Raw genomic sequence first — 18,001 nt, forward strand, 5'->3', positions numbered from 1 at the left:
GGAGCTATTGCAAAAATGTTGGCTTTCTTTTGCACATTGCAGAGCATTAGATCCCCTTCCTAACATGGAGATATCAGCTCTTTTGAGTCCTTATATTACTTTAGGTAAAGCCTTCATTGCATATGACATACAGATCTTGAATAGTAGATGTACACATTTGTTTACATAAATACAATTCACTTGCTTAAAACTATTCAGAAAAAAAAAATTTCACAGTAACTCTTCAAACTTCTTTTGACATACACTTTAAAGCAATAACAAAAAACCTGAAAAGCCACAGGATATACAAATATGATTTCATAACTGAGCAGAGGTACCAGCAGCTGTGAAATGATGGTCTCAGCAGACTGGCAGAGGGCAATTCATACCACAGAAATGCAGATAAGAAATTCTTGGTCTCCATGAAATTCTTGTAGCATGCTCCGAAGTCTGCAGTCAGCACTAACTTCACCAAAGCACTGAGTCTCTGCAAACCTTTGCATACTGCACTGCATTTTTTTTTTTTTCACCAGTTCTCTACTGGATAAAAAAAAGGAGGAAAAGCCGTGTGCCAGCTCCCTGTCCTGTCACCTCAGGACTTTCCTCCTCCTTTTCACATGGCATGCCTTGTGTGGCGTGTCAGGAAAAGTCCGTCTGGTTCTGTGTCAGGGACCAGACCTCTGAATCCCACAGTAAGTTCAGCACGCGGTGCACCATGACAAACACTTTTGCAGAATGATCTGCATAAGAGACATGAAGCTCCACTGAATGATCTGTCAAAGTGTACTGACAAGCTAAATTAATTCCAGTGGTTATGATCTCTACGAAGCGTATTTCCTCCCACTTCCGCCCTCTCTCTCTGTTTTAGGATGCATTTTGCCTGTAATTGAAGATAACCTGCTGTGCCCTGAGCTAACTCGCTCACTGATTAAAAACACTGCAGTATGTTAATAGCTATGATTCAGTATTAGGTACAAGACGCAGAAGATAAAAACAAAAAAGGAGGTAATTTCCTGGCAGATGGTGTGGCACATTGCTGTGTTCTTACCTTAAATCCTTCTGAACAACTGCAACAAGTTCGCTTTTTTTTTTTTTAATTTTTTTTTCTACTCAAAGAATCTCTTCCCTTGCAAACACCCCTTCAAATACCCAATGTATCAGAAGAGGGACCTCCCCTTCTCTTCCCTCAAAAGATGTGTCACCATCTTGGAAGCTAGTACAAAAATAACCATACCTTTCAAACCTTGCTGATGTTGTGTGCATCTGAATACACTTTTTGAATACATTTTGCTCCACAGTTTCTTCAGCGCGGTTGACACAAGCCCGGCTCTCTCCAGCAAGCAGGATAAAGACTGCCTTTGCATCCACCATCCACTACTATAGCAGTAATTATCAGGATAAAGTAATGGCACCAGTTAAGCTGTTAAGCAGCAGTGAATTTGAAATTACATTGCTGGAGTCAGGAATGATTTTGTCAAGAGAAGTGTGGAAGGCAAATATCTATTTCTGATGTCATGTGCACTGACTGCGTCATAACAATGTCTATGTATATGCTTACAGGAGGAAAAGTTTGCAACTATTAAGCATGTCTTTAGACCTGATGCCATCAAACAGCATGAGTTACGCTCATGCAATGCCAGCCTCCATGGTCACGGTGGAAAACATTTACATGAACATGACTACTCCCAAAGCCCACTCCATTTGCAGTGTTGGCACTATGGTCACCTGCTTGGAAACAGCCCGTGCCAGGAAGGTCAGACATTTCTGAGCCTAACTTCACAGTCTAGAAACATGAATTTAATGCAATTTGCTAATATATGGATAAGTTCAGGCACAATGATGAGAAATCCCTACCTTACAGAAACTGCAAAAAATGAAGAGTAAAACATACATGACTGTCTCTTTCCCACTAGCAAGAGTTCGTATCACAAAAGTTACAACCAGCCCGAAGCACGTGGCCAAATTTTTCAAACCGAGCGGAAAGACCTATCACAGACTAAAGATGCCAAGAAACCAAGGTACCCATTCAGTCCTGCAGAAAAAAAAAGAAAATCAAGACACTCACAGGAAACATGGGGTGAGGTTTTCTGCACTGTTGTTATGTTATCACATCACGTGGGAGGCAAAAGTTGTGTTTTAGACACAGACTACAAGATGCTTATATAAATAATAACCCATCCCCAGAGTGCAGCACACACGTTGCCCAAACTGCCACTGGAAATTAATCCATATCCAGGAACATTTTTCCATCAGATCCCTGTCTCTGTGGAGAAATGAATTAGTCATTTCTTTTCACTAATCAATGGTTAATTCACTTTGGCATTAAAGGCCAGTTATTTGCAGACAGAGTTTAAGAGATGAAACACTCTCTTTTGCAGGCTGATTGGGTTAATCCAATAGCATTAATTTCTATCCAGGTAATTTCTGCTCTCAGGATATCTGCACCAGTGAAGTAATGCACTGGTTGCGCACAAACATTTCCAGAGCAATTATTAAAAAAAAAAGAAAGATGCATTTCCAACCTGATACAACAAATTAACAACAGGCAACAAATAAAGTGGCTAAATAAAAGGCTGAAAGGGGAGGGGAGGAGTGAGAAAAGGAGTAAGGGAAGGAGATATGTAAAATGAATAATGCAGTATTTTACATGCTTCACAGTCATCAACAAATGACTAGTTAGCAGTAACTAACCTGGCAGCTGCAATGCAGTATTGATGTGTTTGGCCCCAAAACCACAGTCGGGTGGCACCAACCCCTCAGTCATGCCGTCCCCATTTGGCTATATGGCAGGGCGATGAGGTTTTGCAATAATATCCATGGATCTGGCGGCCGCCACCCAATGCATGGAGATGTAGGAGCGCTACTAGAGCTCCTGCATGCACAGGATGTCCAGTGAGAGCATGTCAAAGAGCCAGCAGGAGGGCAGGCTGACGCGGCCTTCTGCAGAAGCACAGAGGGGCAGCAGGAGCCTCCAGCAAGATTTCTGGGCAGCCAGTGCCTGCTACCTGCTGCCCAGCTGCTGGCATGCTTTGTCCCTCCGAGGAGCAGCAGCACCCCAAGGTTAGGTCACGAGAGTGGAGACCCCCTGCTCTGGCTGCTCAGAAACATCCTGCTTTTATCCCGTGCATATCATCTGCTTTCTGGCTCGTCTCAGGCTTTTACAGTCTGAGCACTTGTGACATCGGCAGCCAGAAAAGCAGAAGGACAAAAACTTTCACAAGCCCAGCCACTAAACATGTCAAAGCAGATACTGTTTACACTGCTGCTGCTCTGTCTTCGGAACGAAAAAGTCCTGAACAGTTGTCTTGGAAGTTATTCAGCATTACAAAGTACCCACAGTATCAGGGATTTTATTATTGCTGTGGTCCGATGTTAGCAATACATCTGTTTCTGTGTTTGCATGATGTCTGCTTTGATTGCACGTTGCATACTTTCTGCATAATACATGTGCAACCACATCTTAGCCACCAGCAGCATCAACAGCATGATGCTTGTTTACCAGAACGCCACCCCACAGATTGCTTGACCGAGAACAGCAACTCTGGCTGGAGCATTTAACTTCCATGTAAACCCAAATAACAACAAAAAACACCCTGGGAAATTTAATGTCAACTTGCCCATCCATCCGAAAAGCATCTACCAAAAAATTTCAAGCGTAAGAGAACTAACTTAATAAGTCCAAATAAAAATGCAGAAGTCCAAGAGGGTATCACTAAAACATAAAGAGGAATCACTTTTTCTACTCTGTCTTTTGCTTTCAGCCAACTCACACCTGTACACTTCAAAGTTTTTTTAAAAGGTGCACCAGGGGACTTTGCAGCTTCCTGCAAGTAGGAAAGACTGACATTTTCTATTGCCTCAGTCTTTCACGTACAGGAACACAATACAAATCTTAGCCTTCCTTAGACAGGGAAAAAAGGTGAAGTTTTCAGCAGTAATACAAGGCTAAAAAGAAAATTATTTCAGCACTTGATAAAATTTGCCCTCACATTGGGTAGGAGCCTTCTACAACACAGTGATCAACAGAGAACCTCAAAACGATGTCATCTGCACTTGCAGCTCAGCCTATGCTTCGAAAAAATTACATCAGCCATACTTCTCTGAATAGGGGCTCTGTAGCTAATCAGGAAGAGATCATTGTTCTGGCCTCAAGAATTAGTAATTCTTGAGTACTGCAAGACTGCTGCTAAATCTTTCCGTGACAGACTGCAGCCAGCAAAGATCTCAGCAGGGAATGCAGAAACGTGTCAGATGGAGCCTCCTCGCCCAAACCAAGCAGCCTCATGAACTCTGCAGAGAGAGCAGAACTGTCCCTTCCTCAACACTGCACCATTATGGAGGAAATCCATCATGTTACTCCTTTACCACACACTTTGCTTATTTACAACAGTAAGAGAGTAGTGCTATGCAGTGTCACTCCCTCCAAGAAATCATCTGTTTACATGGGGCAGGAGATAAACCTTCCTAGTCATCCCAGCAGGGCAACATCAGAGCCTCTGCCCATCCAAAAAAAAAAGGTAGAAGATCATTTTGAATATATATAAAAGAAAAAATCTCTATCCACAAATTTGCAATGCAAAAATTTTAGTAGACCGTACAGTATCCTGAAGCATTCATCTTGCAGGGAAATCGTTTCCATAAGCCAGCCTGGCTTGCCTTTCACCATGCCTCATTGCCCTTTTGAAGATGACAAAAGCAGGCTGACCACAACTATGCGCTGGGTTCCACCAAAGGGCAGACAGCTCAAACATCTGTAATTAACCTGTGCATTTGTGCCTTTCTCCTTTAGCTACTGTAATGCTGATCCCCAGAAGCATCCTTCAGATGTCTTTCTGTGGCCACCACGAAGTCTCTTCAGTAAGAGGAATATTCCTAAGATAGCAAGCTATTCCTTTTTCTTGGAATTGTTTCAGTCTTTTGTTTGTTTGCTTTGTTTTGTCTTCTTGTTTTTTTTGTTGTTGTCTGTTCGTTTATTCTGGCAAACCAAGAGCCTGATCCTGTGCCCATGAAATTCTCATGTGTTTTGTGGATGACCCTAATGACAAGCAAGGAAGTCAGGAGGACTCCCACTTCCCCAAGCGTCTGCTGCAAGTCCAGCCCTGCTGAAGTCAGAGAGCCCTGACCCTCCTTGCTCTGCTACACATACCCACACGACTTCCTCCAGTTGGTTACTCATGGCAAAAGGTGTTTGAGGAGATGACTGGGAGATGTCACTACAGTGTTGGTGGAAGCAGAACGGATGCTTATTTGGCCAGTCGTGACATTTTTTTTCAGATTAATGGAAAGGACCAAGAACATCCTGATGGGAAAAAAAAACATCTTCCCTCCTCTGTGTCAATGGCAGCAAGAGGGTCACTTAAAAGGTCTTTTCGAAGGCACATAAACATCCCATCATGAAGGCAAGAAACTAAACATTGCCGTATCTGATTAAAAAAGAAAAAAAAGAAAAAAGAAAAAAAAGGTGTTTCTAGTTTTCTGTGTCCAAAACAATTAACTCCTTTGCCTCAGGATATTTTAGGGGACTTGCATCTTTGCTATTTTGACTTCTGCGATTAAAAAGCAAATGTTACATTTTACTAATAAATAGATAACACATTTTGAAAGAACAAGTCCACAGTGTCTGGTTTTGTAACATGTGAAATCACAAATGCACTCTCCCTAAATCTTGTCAATTATGGTACAGCGTGAATTCCACCTAGCTGGAGGCTAATCCACAAGGCATGCAGCAGCACTCCAAGTTTCTCTGCATACTGCTCAGATGAGCTTTGAAGAACTCAGGAGGCACTCGTCATATCTTAACATTTTGCTAAAAGTGCCACCACCATGCTGTCCGTAACTGAATCACACTCCCTTTCCCCCACTGAACACAGGACACCTTCTCTCACTCTGCTACATATTCAGCTCTGTAGAATCTTATTTACCATCAGACAAAACTTCTGTTTGGTTCGTTTAGGTGTCCCTTTTAAAAGTCTTTTGTGTACTTCCCAGACCGAGGTCAGTTTGCACTATTTAATTTCCATTCCCTCAGTTGCTCAGCTTTTTTTCTTGATTATTTTCATGCTATTTCTGTTCTACAAACATCTATTGGACAGCATTTTCTTGTAATTTCTCTATAATTATACTTCATCTTTTCTTGAAGCTTCCTACTTCTCTGAAGAGCTTCTTCTGAGCTCTGTCTGAAAAATCTAAGAAATTCTGCATGGCTTCCGTAGTTCTCATTTTCCTGCATTTCCACCTTTTAAACCAACATACCAACCTCTGATAGGCTGCCTTCCCATCACCAGTCAGAACCTCTAGACTTATTTTAGTCATTACCTATCAGCAGTATAGCTTCTCTTAACAACCTTCATTAATTCTTGCACGTTAAAGACTGCTTAGAGATGCTTTTTACTTTGCGACTCAGCAAGGCTGCAGAGCCTCCTCCTGCTCTCAGTTGAGGGGGTGAGTGGGCATCTACCACCACAGGGATGCTGGCTGGCACATATGTGTTTCTTCAGTTATTTTAGGAGCTTCTTCACCAAAATGATCAGTTTGGCATAAGATAAAATGAACAAGCAAACAGAAAAAGCAACCAATGAACAACAAAAAAAATAATTCTTTAAAGTATTTGTGCTAACCACAGCATCAGCTGCAAGAAACAATTGTAGGCAGCAGCTGCTCTATTGTTCATTTTCTCTTTATTTTTTTATTTTTATTTTTTTCTTTGAATCAGTGAATGTTGGAACAATAAGATATCCCTGAAAGTGAACTTCTGATTTCCTTCTTTCAAGTACAGGCAATGTAGACTAGGAAAATGCCAGAGTAATAACTCATGCCATCAATGAATTTCAACATCATCCCATTACTCTAAAATAAACTTTATAAAAGAATAACCAGAAAACAAGAGAAAAATATGAGTAGACACTGACTGCTGGAAAGTAACACCAATGTGCTCAGGCTCATGTAAACAAGTAACTTCAATGTGGATGGTCTCTCAGAGCACAACTACAAGGAAGCTGCCATCATATGACAATGTTTTGATAATCTGCACTTCCATCGTAATGACTTCTGAAGTACCGAATGCTTCTAAAATAAGCTATTTCAAAACAATTTCTGAAACTCTTTCAACATGGTTTATTCCTACAGACAGACTCGAAATTTGAAGAGTTTAACCAACAGGGAGAAAAGTTCAAAGTCACCATGGATAGCTCATCCTTTAGGATGCATCACTAACTGTCACCAGCATCACTGGGGTGGGGGCGTGCAAAAAGGAAATGCAGTGCATACATTTGTCCTCCTCCATTATAAACAATGACTAAACCCAAGCAAGGAGATGCTCACTGAAACCATTCTGAATGCTGGGAAAGCAGCAGCTTTCACAACACAGAGCCAAGAGGGGGGGCATGGCCTCACACAGGTAGTGGAGAGAATTTAACTCTTAGAGAGCTCTCCTCATTATTTTTCTTAGTACTCGGTAACATGAAAGAAGACAACAGTAGGCAAAGTCACTCGTATCAAGGTATAAATCACCATTTAAAATACTAAGATGCTGTTATCATTCCTCAGCAGGAAAAGCAGCAAGAAATGTTCTTCATAATATCTTACAGATTTCTACTATGTATCTCAAAAAAGAAAAAGCAAAGTAATACAGTTCAACACCTCCATGGATCAGCAACATAGACTCCATCTGCTAACCCTACCTGACATGATCCACTTCTTGTTTAAAACACAAAGAAGTAGTAGTAGTCTGGCATTCTTCTGAAACGAGTTTGTATTTAGACATTCAGGCATTATCCTTTTCACTGGATAAAAAACATCTGGATGATAACAGAATGTCACAATTCTCTAAACAGCTCTGAGGGGGACCAAAGTTAAAGCAAATACACCCCCTCCACACACACACACACAAAACACATGTTCATTCTTCAGACAAAATGAACCACCATGAAATACAATAATCTGGAAAGGCTGAAGCCAAGGAAGTCCGCAATTAAGCATGCCAAACCCCAAACCTCAAATTACAAAACGTACCGTCTTAATATAGATCTGCATGGACCCTGACCAATGGTGTGCAAACAGGAGTTTAATTAAGTTTATCTGAAGCAGAAATTTGCCCTCCACTCCCCACAGAAAACTACATGAAAGACTGCAAGGCATCAGCTTAACGTGGTTCATGCCAGCACCAACGCAGTAACTGTTTATCAGTCTCTCAAAACAAACTAGAAATAACACTCAAGCTGCTTCAGAAATATTTCTGTAACATCTGCATCAGTTCAATTGACTGTTATCCTGGCAATTTCTGCTGCACTGCATTTTGCATAGCTAAGCCAAATGAAGTTTGAAAGAACTAAGAATTGACAACGGGAAAGAATTATCTTAATGGCGGGTTTAAATTCCCTGTTCTCACGTAACTGCTTTTTTCCCAAGGCCACAAACAAACTTATCTGATGGACAGCAGTGGCCCAGAAATAAGATCTTACCTTTGATCTCACCACAAGGGAGGGGCAATGAACCCAGTAGCTCAAGACAACAAAAATCCTAATGTTGACAAATTAAAGGTAATTACTTCTTGCCCACCATGCAAGTCACCGGTGTGCTCACAACAATACACATGGAATTTGTGAGCCCATGATGTAAAACTGGGGCTGGATGCTAATTTCTTGGTGGGGATCAAAAGGATTTCCTTTATCCCCATAGTCCACACCATATTCCTCTCCATCTACAATGCCCCCTCTCTACCAGCTGCAGTTTTCGAGGAACAACTTCTAGGGATGATCAGGAAGCAATATACCCCCACAACATCCTGGGAGCAGCAGCTCCAGAGGTATTTACTGGAGAGCTGTAGCAGAGTATGGGGTTTTGGCCTCAGGTAGCTCATGCTGATCATTCCACGAATTCAAGATTTATAAACACAAATCAGTTCTGAAACATGCCCCGAAAAGAGACAGATGAAGAAAACACCAAAATTTCATCACCTTCCCCTGCAACCCTTCCCCTCTCAATTATCAAGTTAGGTTTGATACCGCTCGGGCTGCTGCATATCTGAATACGCAGGTAAACACAGGGGATTAGCACGCAGCTTGACTAATTCCCTTTAAGAGCTGGCTTGGATTAACTCCGAGTTGTGTTTAGCAGACGGGCTTTCAGGGCATACAAGAGGTCACGTGAATTAAGTAGGTTGTTGTAAATTCACACCATACTTCAGTGATTACTCAGCTTCTCTGACTAGGTCCTCTCTCTGCATACGTACCGTCCAGCAGGAACGACATATTTCAGGCAGAGTGTCTGGGAGACACCAAGAATTCAGGAGGAAAACAAAAAAGCCAGAAGGCAGAATGCAATTGATGTGAGAACAAAATAAAAAAAATATACTTCTAACGCTTATACAATGAGGGAAAAGTTTGTGTTCGAGGACTAGCTAGTGTCTCTCTTACTTCTTTTCAGATGCCCTGCTTTTGCACATCTTTTAAAGAGCAAAGAAAGGGAAAACGTTGTTCAGTCAAAGAAGAATGCAACTGAAGAACAATTGATTATTATAAAAAAGAAAAGAAAAAAAAAAACAACAACAAAAAAGACAAAACAGAATTAAATAGTTTTCCTCAAATGTTCTCCTTGGACCTAACTTTACCACAGGCACAAACACTCAAGTGCACACACACTCTTCAAAGCCTCTTTACAACAGAAGCACGAACCATGAAGCATTCCTAGGGAACCACTGCGATTCTTTTTGCGATTGTACACATAAACTAAGGAGTCCAAGGGATTTGGGCCACACAAGGGGAGCATGCTGCCATCCACCCACCCACTAGACTTTCTGGGCATCCCAGAAAGGCACCCAAGCTTGTCCATGAGAGTGAAGCTGAAGGACTGAGCCCACTGATGATGATCCATCTCTCCCGGGGCTCAGCAGCCTGCTCGAGGTTGGCAAAACTTTTGCAAACGTGCATGACAGTGCACCGGCTGAATCAACACTGTTTTGGAGAAATCCAGTGCTTGTTGCTCGGCCAGCCCCTGAGGATGGCCTCTGCTGGGTCCCGCAGTAGCTCTGCCTCCAAGGATGCTCTGCTCACCCCAGCAGACAACCAACCACGCCTGCCGGGAAGCTTTCAGCAGTGTAACTCAGCAAATCCTCAAAGTTTCCTGGTATAGCTATACTGGCACCCCCCTCTAGTGGAGACGCAGCTCACACCAGTGAGAGTCCCTTCTGCACAGTTACGGAGGGGGAATTCAGATCAAACCTCAAGCAGAAGTGATGGAGGAGGATACGGGGCAGGAATGGCTTCTGGCAGAGCTGTGGGAGCCGGAGGCATGGCAGCATCACGCCGGGGCCCGCTGCCGACTGAGACACACCGCCTGCCTTGGCAGCCCCGAGGAGGACGGTATTTTCTCTCCCTCCCTTCCCACATGCCTGCCGATGCTGAAGCGCAGATGCTGTGGTGCCAAAAAGCAACTGCTTTCCCAAAATGATCACGCTTAGAGCCCCTTTCTGCAGTCCTTGTGGAGCACTCAGAAAAAAGTAGATATGAATTAACCAAGTCTCTTGATCAGAAATTTGTCACAAAAATCTGGGCAACCTGGTTTCTGTTCACAAGAAACTACACAGAGGAGACGCTGAGGATGCAAACACGCAGGGCCGCAGCAGAAATGTTTGTTGAGGCATCTCAGTTTTAAGGCATTTCTGTGTGTTCAACAATCACGTGGTTCCCTCCTGTCATCAGGTTGTCATCAGCTCGCACAGCTCTCCCCGCATGTTTTTCTCTAGGCTGAGCCTCTTAGGATGCTTTTGCTTGTGAAACTTAAGCAAGGAACAGAAACACATTGTCCTTCCTGGAGTACCAGGCAACGAGCTGTGCTATTCCTATCAGCTGTTTGCAAAAATGCAAAGTTTCTACAGACCTGTTTTTAAGCCTATTCACTAATTACCTGAATTGCTTTGATCACAGCAATATCCTGCACTTTCAGTCACCTTGCAGTCTCAGTTGCATGGGACATGTGAAATTGGATGCTACAACGGCTGTAAATAAGGAACTTGAGGACAGCAAACAGATTGACTTGGAAAAGTCATCTCCAGTTTGCATATTTTCTGTAAGGGGATATGCTCTGTTCTCAGGTGCAGTTTTTATGAGTTCCATCCAAAGAGGAGCAAAATGAACTTGACCTGTAGCCAGCCACATAGGCGCAGCTCTCAAAGCCCAGAGACTGTGCTCAGTGTAGGCCCTGGCTGCAGCATTTTGGGAGGAACTGCAAGCACAAGCAGAGGCCACTGCGCTCCACAGATAATTACAGAGGTATCTTTAAAGTACAACACATCACATTTACAACGGTATTCCTTGAATGCTGTATACCTACCCAAACATCGCCTATCATTTAGTTACCCTCCTGCAACATCTGAGCAAAATGGTGAGCAAATCCAGCTTCCTTGACAAGGCACAAGGAGCACAGACTGTGTTGGAGTACTGGCCTTGTGTCTGCAAGAGTGTAGCAGTAAGTGGGGGAATTTTTCAAACCATATTTTAGCATCATCCTGAACTTGACACGTGGACAGAAACAGCTGACTGTCCCAAGAATCCCTCACTGAAAGCCAAGGCTTCCCTCCTTGACGGAATCTGAATGATGTTATGGTACACACACATTTAAATGTGACTCCCAGTAGGTCCCAGGTGTTACTGTGGCACAGAGTACAACGTGCTTCTGTACCTTGGTCTGGTACCTCCTGACAAGATAGGAATGCCCTGGGGCATTCTCGATGTGGACCCAGAAAACTTCAGGATATCGTCTTGTACCAGTAATTTGCCAGAAACTCGTCAATCTGACTTGTCAGCAGAGCTGTGTACACATTTGCAAAGATGTCTTCTTCCCAGTGCAATATTCACTTGCAACGTGGTGTTAGTATGGAATTTACTGTGCAACGCCTTCCTCTGGGACTTACAGGCTTATTGTCTTCAGTCTGAACCTCTTCTGGTTTGTTGTACACTCCTCTACCAGTTTCCCAAATGGTTTTGTGCTTCAATAATTAGTTTTATATGTTTAAAGCTACGAGGCAACTGCAGATACGTACTAAAATGTTTAATCCTAAAGCATAACCTGAGGCAATGTAGTCAGAGTGTCCCTCTACATCCTACATTACAGCTTCATTACCACATCAAAGCAACACCTTTCCACTGCAGCTCACCTCACAACTGTACATACCTTGTAAACCTACAGACCCAATCTCTCCAGGGAATTGCTAGAAACGTACCTGTCACAGGATGCACGGGAACAGCAGCTACACAAACAGGCATCTAGTGCACACAGCTTACTTCTACTAGCTGTACAGTTGATGGAAGCACTCACTACAGCTGCACTGTCTCTCTCCTGTGACCACCAGCAGCAGCCCAGAGGCTTCAGGACACCATCCTGTAGGTCCAATGTCCAGGCTGAAAACAGATTGCATTACCCACAGCTAAACATTCAGTGAAATCCATTGGCTGTGGACCCTTTACCAATATCCCACCACAGCAGAAAAATGACACTGACCACACTTGTAAGGTACGTAGGTGTTACTCCTGAGATGTCAGTGGTCCTTCTCCTTTCCTGCAAATGCCTGTCCAAAGCATAACCAACCACGTAAAAAATGGATGTGACCTGTACAGCACTTCCTTCACTTCTCAGATACCTGTAAGTTTTTGCCGGAGTTCATGCTAAGCTCAGAAGCCCTAAATAATCACTCACCTTCAAAGGAATGCACAAGTTTCACTATTTTTTATTTATTTATTTTTTAAACAAAGCTGCAGCTAGCTTCTTCATGACAAAAAAGGAGGAAAAAAAGAGGATACTGCCCTAGTTATACATACATTTTTCCATCCAGGCTGAAAACAATCATCCCCAAACGGCCAAATAACTTCTACAAAAAGTCTCTGCAAACTGCTCCCATAAATAATGTGCTGGCACCATTTTGTATTTGACACACACTCCCTAAAAAGAAGGGGAGGAGGAGGGAGAGGGGCTTACAATGAAAAACAGTATGCATTTCCTTTGCCAGACTTTTACCACTCTAAAAATCTCCAGCATTTTGTACAAAAAGATTTTGCCTTTGATGTCAATCCAATGCTTTTTTGCTTGCTCCTGCAAGCAGTACAGTATGCAATACATTTTCTAACTGGCAAAGAAACAGCATACTGTCTAGAGAGTGCCTGTGAAATTCACCCTGCTCAGAGGGTCACTGCAGCACGTAAATTCCTAAGGAAAAGGCGAAATGTTGTGCAGGCCTCACACTGGTGTGTTGCACAGAGGTGAACTTCATCATATGCAGACACCAAACTCATCAGCACTTTTTCCAGCAGTTTAGAAAAATGACTTCTGGAGAGGTTTGCCTGTTATTCACAGAGGCAAAAGCAGAAAGACAATATTAGACTCGCATACTTGGCACCTTTGTATTTCTAAATAGAAGGTGAAAGCACCTCCAAATGTTATCTGGGGTATGCCACGTGGAAGCCAAAGAAAATAAGCAGTTCCAACGCCTCTCGAGTTAAAGTAACTTTAAACAAAAATAATCCAGTCGGCACAAAAATGCGGCACAGTTCTCACAAGCGGTACCTGTGGCGAAAACACCACATATATGATGTGATGAACAATGTTCATTTTATGAAGAAATTCTTCTTTACCCCGGGGTAAAGGCGCCGGCACTCTCCCGTTTATGTGAGCTCACGTAATTGCCGACGTTATCTGGGTCAAGAAGGAGCTGGATCCAGTCGGACGTGAAGGCAGGACTCAGAAAAATGTGTTTAACAAACCACTCCAGGCTGTGCCTGTCAGGAAATGCTGAAGACCTTGCACTGCTCCGAGCACGGCTATTGTTCCCCCATACAGAAATACAGTGCCTGAACCACCTCAAAACGTCTCTTTCAAGAGCTTGCTGGAGAAACGCAATGATCATGGAGTGGGGACACGTGGGATAGGCTCACGTGTTTGCTACCTAAACTGGCACTAAATGGGCTCTTTTCCTTACCAGTGCTAAACGCTGAACAAACAGAAAATACACTTGGAAGAGTAAGAGGCACCAAACATTGAAGATAAAGAAATTAATCCTAGAGTGCAACCTTTCAGCCAAGCAATGACTGAGGGTTTGCAAACCAGGTATGCTGCTCATCTGCTTGGGAAGAGTGACAGGACGTCAAAAAACAGCACTGGGTGAGAGCAATAAGTTCTTGATATACATTGACAGACCATTCTCAGAATTCTCCTCTGGCTTATTGAAAATCAAAATAAGGCACCAGACTTGCTTCAGATGTTCAATTTCCTTCAGAACAGCAGCGAAAAGAGGGGAATGTATGGGACAAGCTACTACTTCTTTTAGAGCAATTGAGCTTGAAAGACAAATGAAGAAAACCAAAATTCAAGTCCCCTGTAATGTAAACAGAAGAGCATCTCTTCTTCCCTGGACAGAGCTTTCCTCTGCCCTGGAAATAACTTCATAGTTCTGTCACAGCGACACATCAGCCTTGGGTCAAATCCAAAGCCGTTTGATCTCAATACAGATTCATCATTGACATCAATAGGCCATTGATGAAGTTAACTATTAGAAAGCAGACAAAATGAGAAATGTTTAAGTTCAGCCCAAAAGGGGCACCACTGAGGCATGTCACCTTTCTGCAGTGTTACCTTGTGATGCACAGAAAAGCAAAATTACACACACATAATCACTACCATTTCAAGCCATCACCTCCACGAGTCACTCGTGATTAGGTCTTTCTGGAGAGCACTGGGCAGAGCTCTCTCCTCAAATTATCATTAAACTGTAAGAACTCAAATGGGTACCTCACCTGAAGGGGAAGCAAACTTAATGGAAATGAGATATAAAAAAAAGGAGAGTGCAAAATTTCTTTTTTTTCCATCTGTTACAGCTGTCTTTTGATAACTCCCGTGTTTTTGTTTGTTTTGTCTTTTTCAACCACACTGTTTACTTTTTGAAGTCAGTCTGTTCATTTCCTTTTCTTTTCCTACTATTAAAATGCCAAAAAAAAAAAAAAAAAGGAAAAATGAATATAACCCACTGTGAAGGAAGACTCAGTGAAATAGCAGACTACATACAAATAACTAAATCACAAATAACTAAAGATGCTGCAGGGATCAAATATTGTTTGTTCTATCCTCCTTTCAGTAAAACTGCTTCTTTTTGCTAGCACTGTTTGTAGTTGCAGTTGAAGTCATTCATCTAGATGAATATAAACTGACTGTGAGCGCCCCTTAAATTGCACACATCTTTCTTTTTTTTTGGGGGGGAGAGGGAGAATTCCCATGAACATATCAAATTCCAAGATGTTTTTGGAAATGATAAGGACAACAGCCTGACAGTACAGTCTGTTCCCACTCCCTAATTCTGCGTGTCCTTGGGCCATCACAAATACTGTGAAAAGCAGTTACAAAGAGTTCCTCATCCAGCAACAGAACTACCTCAGGATTTTGGCAGTGACTGGTTTCACCTGTGGCCATACAATAAAGCAGCCATCCGCACAGCAATGACACCGTACTAGTGTTCAGTGAGTGCTGGCAGGTCACCACCTAGAGGTGCTCAAAGCCAGCTCTTCAGATACCCGATGGAGGCCACTTACCTCTGGGAGAAAACAATCAAAGCTGCTGTGTACCCAAAGGTAGGATGATGGTGGTCCCCCAGTGACAAAAGATACTTGGGAGAAATTCTCTCCTTTCAGTTTAAACCCTTGAATGCTGGACAAAACAAGCTCAGTACGGAGGGGCTACAGAGAAGCAATTAAGCATTCATTAAAGTGTTATCAATGGTTCATCACAGAGATGTAAAAGCTGACCCTACGTAACTCCTACCTAAGTTTCAGCTACAGGGCAAAATGCTTCCTTCAGCACCCTGGGCTCCCCACATAGTATCACTGTGACACTTACCAGGGGACCAGCTTAAAGACTGCTTTTTATTTCATCCCATTTCTTTGTAGTTAAGGAATTGTATTTTAGTTAACAACACATTCTTCCAGAGCTATTGTTGAAAGCCATGTGGCCATAAGTGCCTTTGCTCACAGCGACAGGATTGCCCGTTACTCACACGTTAGGTTCACATATTAAAGCTGGGTACACAGTCTAGTTTCGCACTGCACACGTGTTTTGTCTCAAAAGCTGTTTAATCATTCCATTCTCAATATTTGTTTTGAAGAGAGGGAAAGAAAGCAGACACCAGTCAGTATTTTTCCCACTCCATCCAGCACAATTAGAGATAACTTCTCAGAACAAGGTTTACTGCAGCAGCCAAGGGTCTAACCAGTGCAACCTGCAATAGGGAGTGATAAGAGCAGCACCACGCTGAGCACAAAAGTTTCCCAGTATTCCTAAATAACATTTCCTCAGTTATTTGTAGCTGAAACAAATTTGCAGCCAGAAAAAACACAGCATATGTACAATTGCATAGGATGGGACAGTGTCAATCTTTTCTGGAGAAGAACAACATCTGATTTTGAGTAGTTAATAAAAGCAACAATAAAAGAGAGATGTATAAAAAATTTCTTTCGAAGTCTGAGCGTGTATAATTTAAGGAGAAATGCACAGCATGCCTACAGCCAGTACTGGCAAGCTGCAGGAGAGAAGTTCAGTTACGCCTGTGCAGACAGTGCTGCTTCAGCCCGTGGCTGGAATTGCCAGAACATATTGTTTTAATACTACACTATACCCATCCTAACACAGGAGTAACGAGGCTGCATGGCACGCAGTCCTGGCTGCCAAATTGAAACATGAGTCTCAGACCTGAGAGTGACTCATTTCAGACCAAATGGTACGGCGCACCAAACCGGACCTAGCATGCAAGAGCCTTTCTTTGAAAAGATACAGGAGCAACACTTTGTTAGAGCCAGCGGCTACAGCCACCCCACTTCCCCTACTCTTTGGGAACACAGGATGCCTGCAGAGGCTTTTGCAAGCTAGTTTGCCTCGGATCTTAAAAAATAAATAAATAAATAAATAAAAAGTGGGGATTAGAGCAGCTTCTAATTTATTCATGGACAACTCAGCTGCAAGAGAAATCAGAGAGGTGTGAGCTTGTTTCAACGAGAGCTCCACGAGACAAAAAAATGTTTAGATATCCCAACATTTTTCTGCTAAAGAGCTGTACAGAAGATTTTTCATACACTTTCACAGGAAGAAGGTTTTTCAGGTTTTCCCACTGCGGAGCTATCTGAAAAGAGCATGCAGAAAAGAGCGAGAGGAACAAAGCTGGTCCCTCTGGTTCCACCTCCCTCTTCTCACTTTAGTTTGCTAACGGCTTTTGTCCTAAAGCTTCCCTCCTGCTCTCCACCCTCCCAGTCTTTCTCCTGTACTCCCTACCCTTGTGCTTGTCATTCATCCTCTCCCCGTCCCGCACCTTTGCCAGCACCACGGACACAGCAGTGCAGCTTCTGCCTGACTTTAGCGGGCTCATCGTCCGAAGTGAAAAAGTCAGGAGAGAAAGGTGGCAACCATTTTTTTTTTTTTTTTTTACACTGGGACTCTTTCCACCGCCTCAACTTGGTATAACTAAACCTAAAGAGACTTCACGGAAAAAAAAAATAAATAAAAAAGAAAATCAGGACAGGCCCTAAGCCATAGAACAATGGTAGCACTGTTAGCGACCCTTAATCAAACAAGTGTCCATTCCTTATTCCAGGCCAACCTCGCAGGCGTTAGCCCGGCAGAAGCAGCGGTCCGACCCAGTATGGACAGCCCTTGAAGCCCACACCCAACCGGCGCACCTCCTCCTCTTCCTCCTCCTCCTCCTCGCACCGCGCCGGGCATCACCGCACACCCACGGGACTTCAAAACCACTCTCAGAAACCGGGAACCCGGCAGGGAAAGGGGGTAGCAGTGGGCTCGGAGACCCCGGGGAAAGGCGAGCCGGGCACCCCTCCAGGGTCCGGGGTGCGCTTACCTGCGGGGGCTGCGCGGGGCTCCGCGGGCGCGGATGGAGGGAGCGCGGCTCCGCCGCCGCCGCCGGCGCGCAGGGAGGGAGGAGGAGGAGGAGGAGGAGGAGAAGGAGGAGAGGAGGAGGAGGAGGAGGAGAGGAGGAGGAGGA

The 18,001-nt window shown here is 43.4% G+C and overlaps 1 protein-coding gene across 4 annotated transcripts in view; it reads right to left on the reverse strand.

Moving 5' to 3' along the window:
* The window catches only part of LPAR1 (lysophosphatidic acid receptor 1), a 72,265-nt gene that overhangs the window by 54,002 nt on the left and 262 nt on the right, over positions 1–18,001 (reverse strand). For 2 of the 4 annotated variants that reach the window (XM_083819152.1, XM_083819149.1), the window contains exon 1: positions 17,858–17,997. The exons of 1 other annotated variant lie outside the window; for it this stretch is intronic. The gene's annotated coding sequence lies outside the window, so the exon portion shown is untranslated. Of the gene's footprint in view, positions 1–2,670; positions 3,166–17,857; positions 17,998–18,001 lie in introns of those variants that run through there. One more of the 4 variants, XM_083819150.1, reaches the window with a different exon arrangement.

This window comes from Anser anser (genome assembly GCF_964211835.1).
Source record: "Anser anser genome assembly, chromosome: Z".
Taxonomy (NCBI): Eukaryota; Metazoa; Chordata; class Aves; order Anseriformes; family Anatidae; genus Anser; species Anser anser.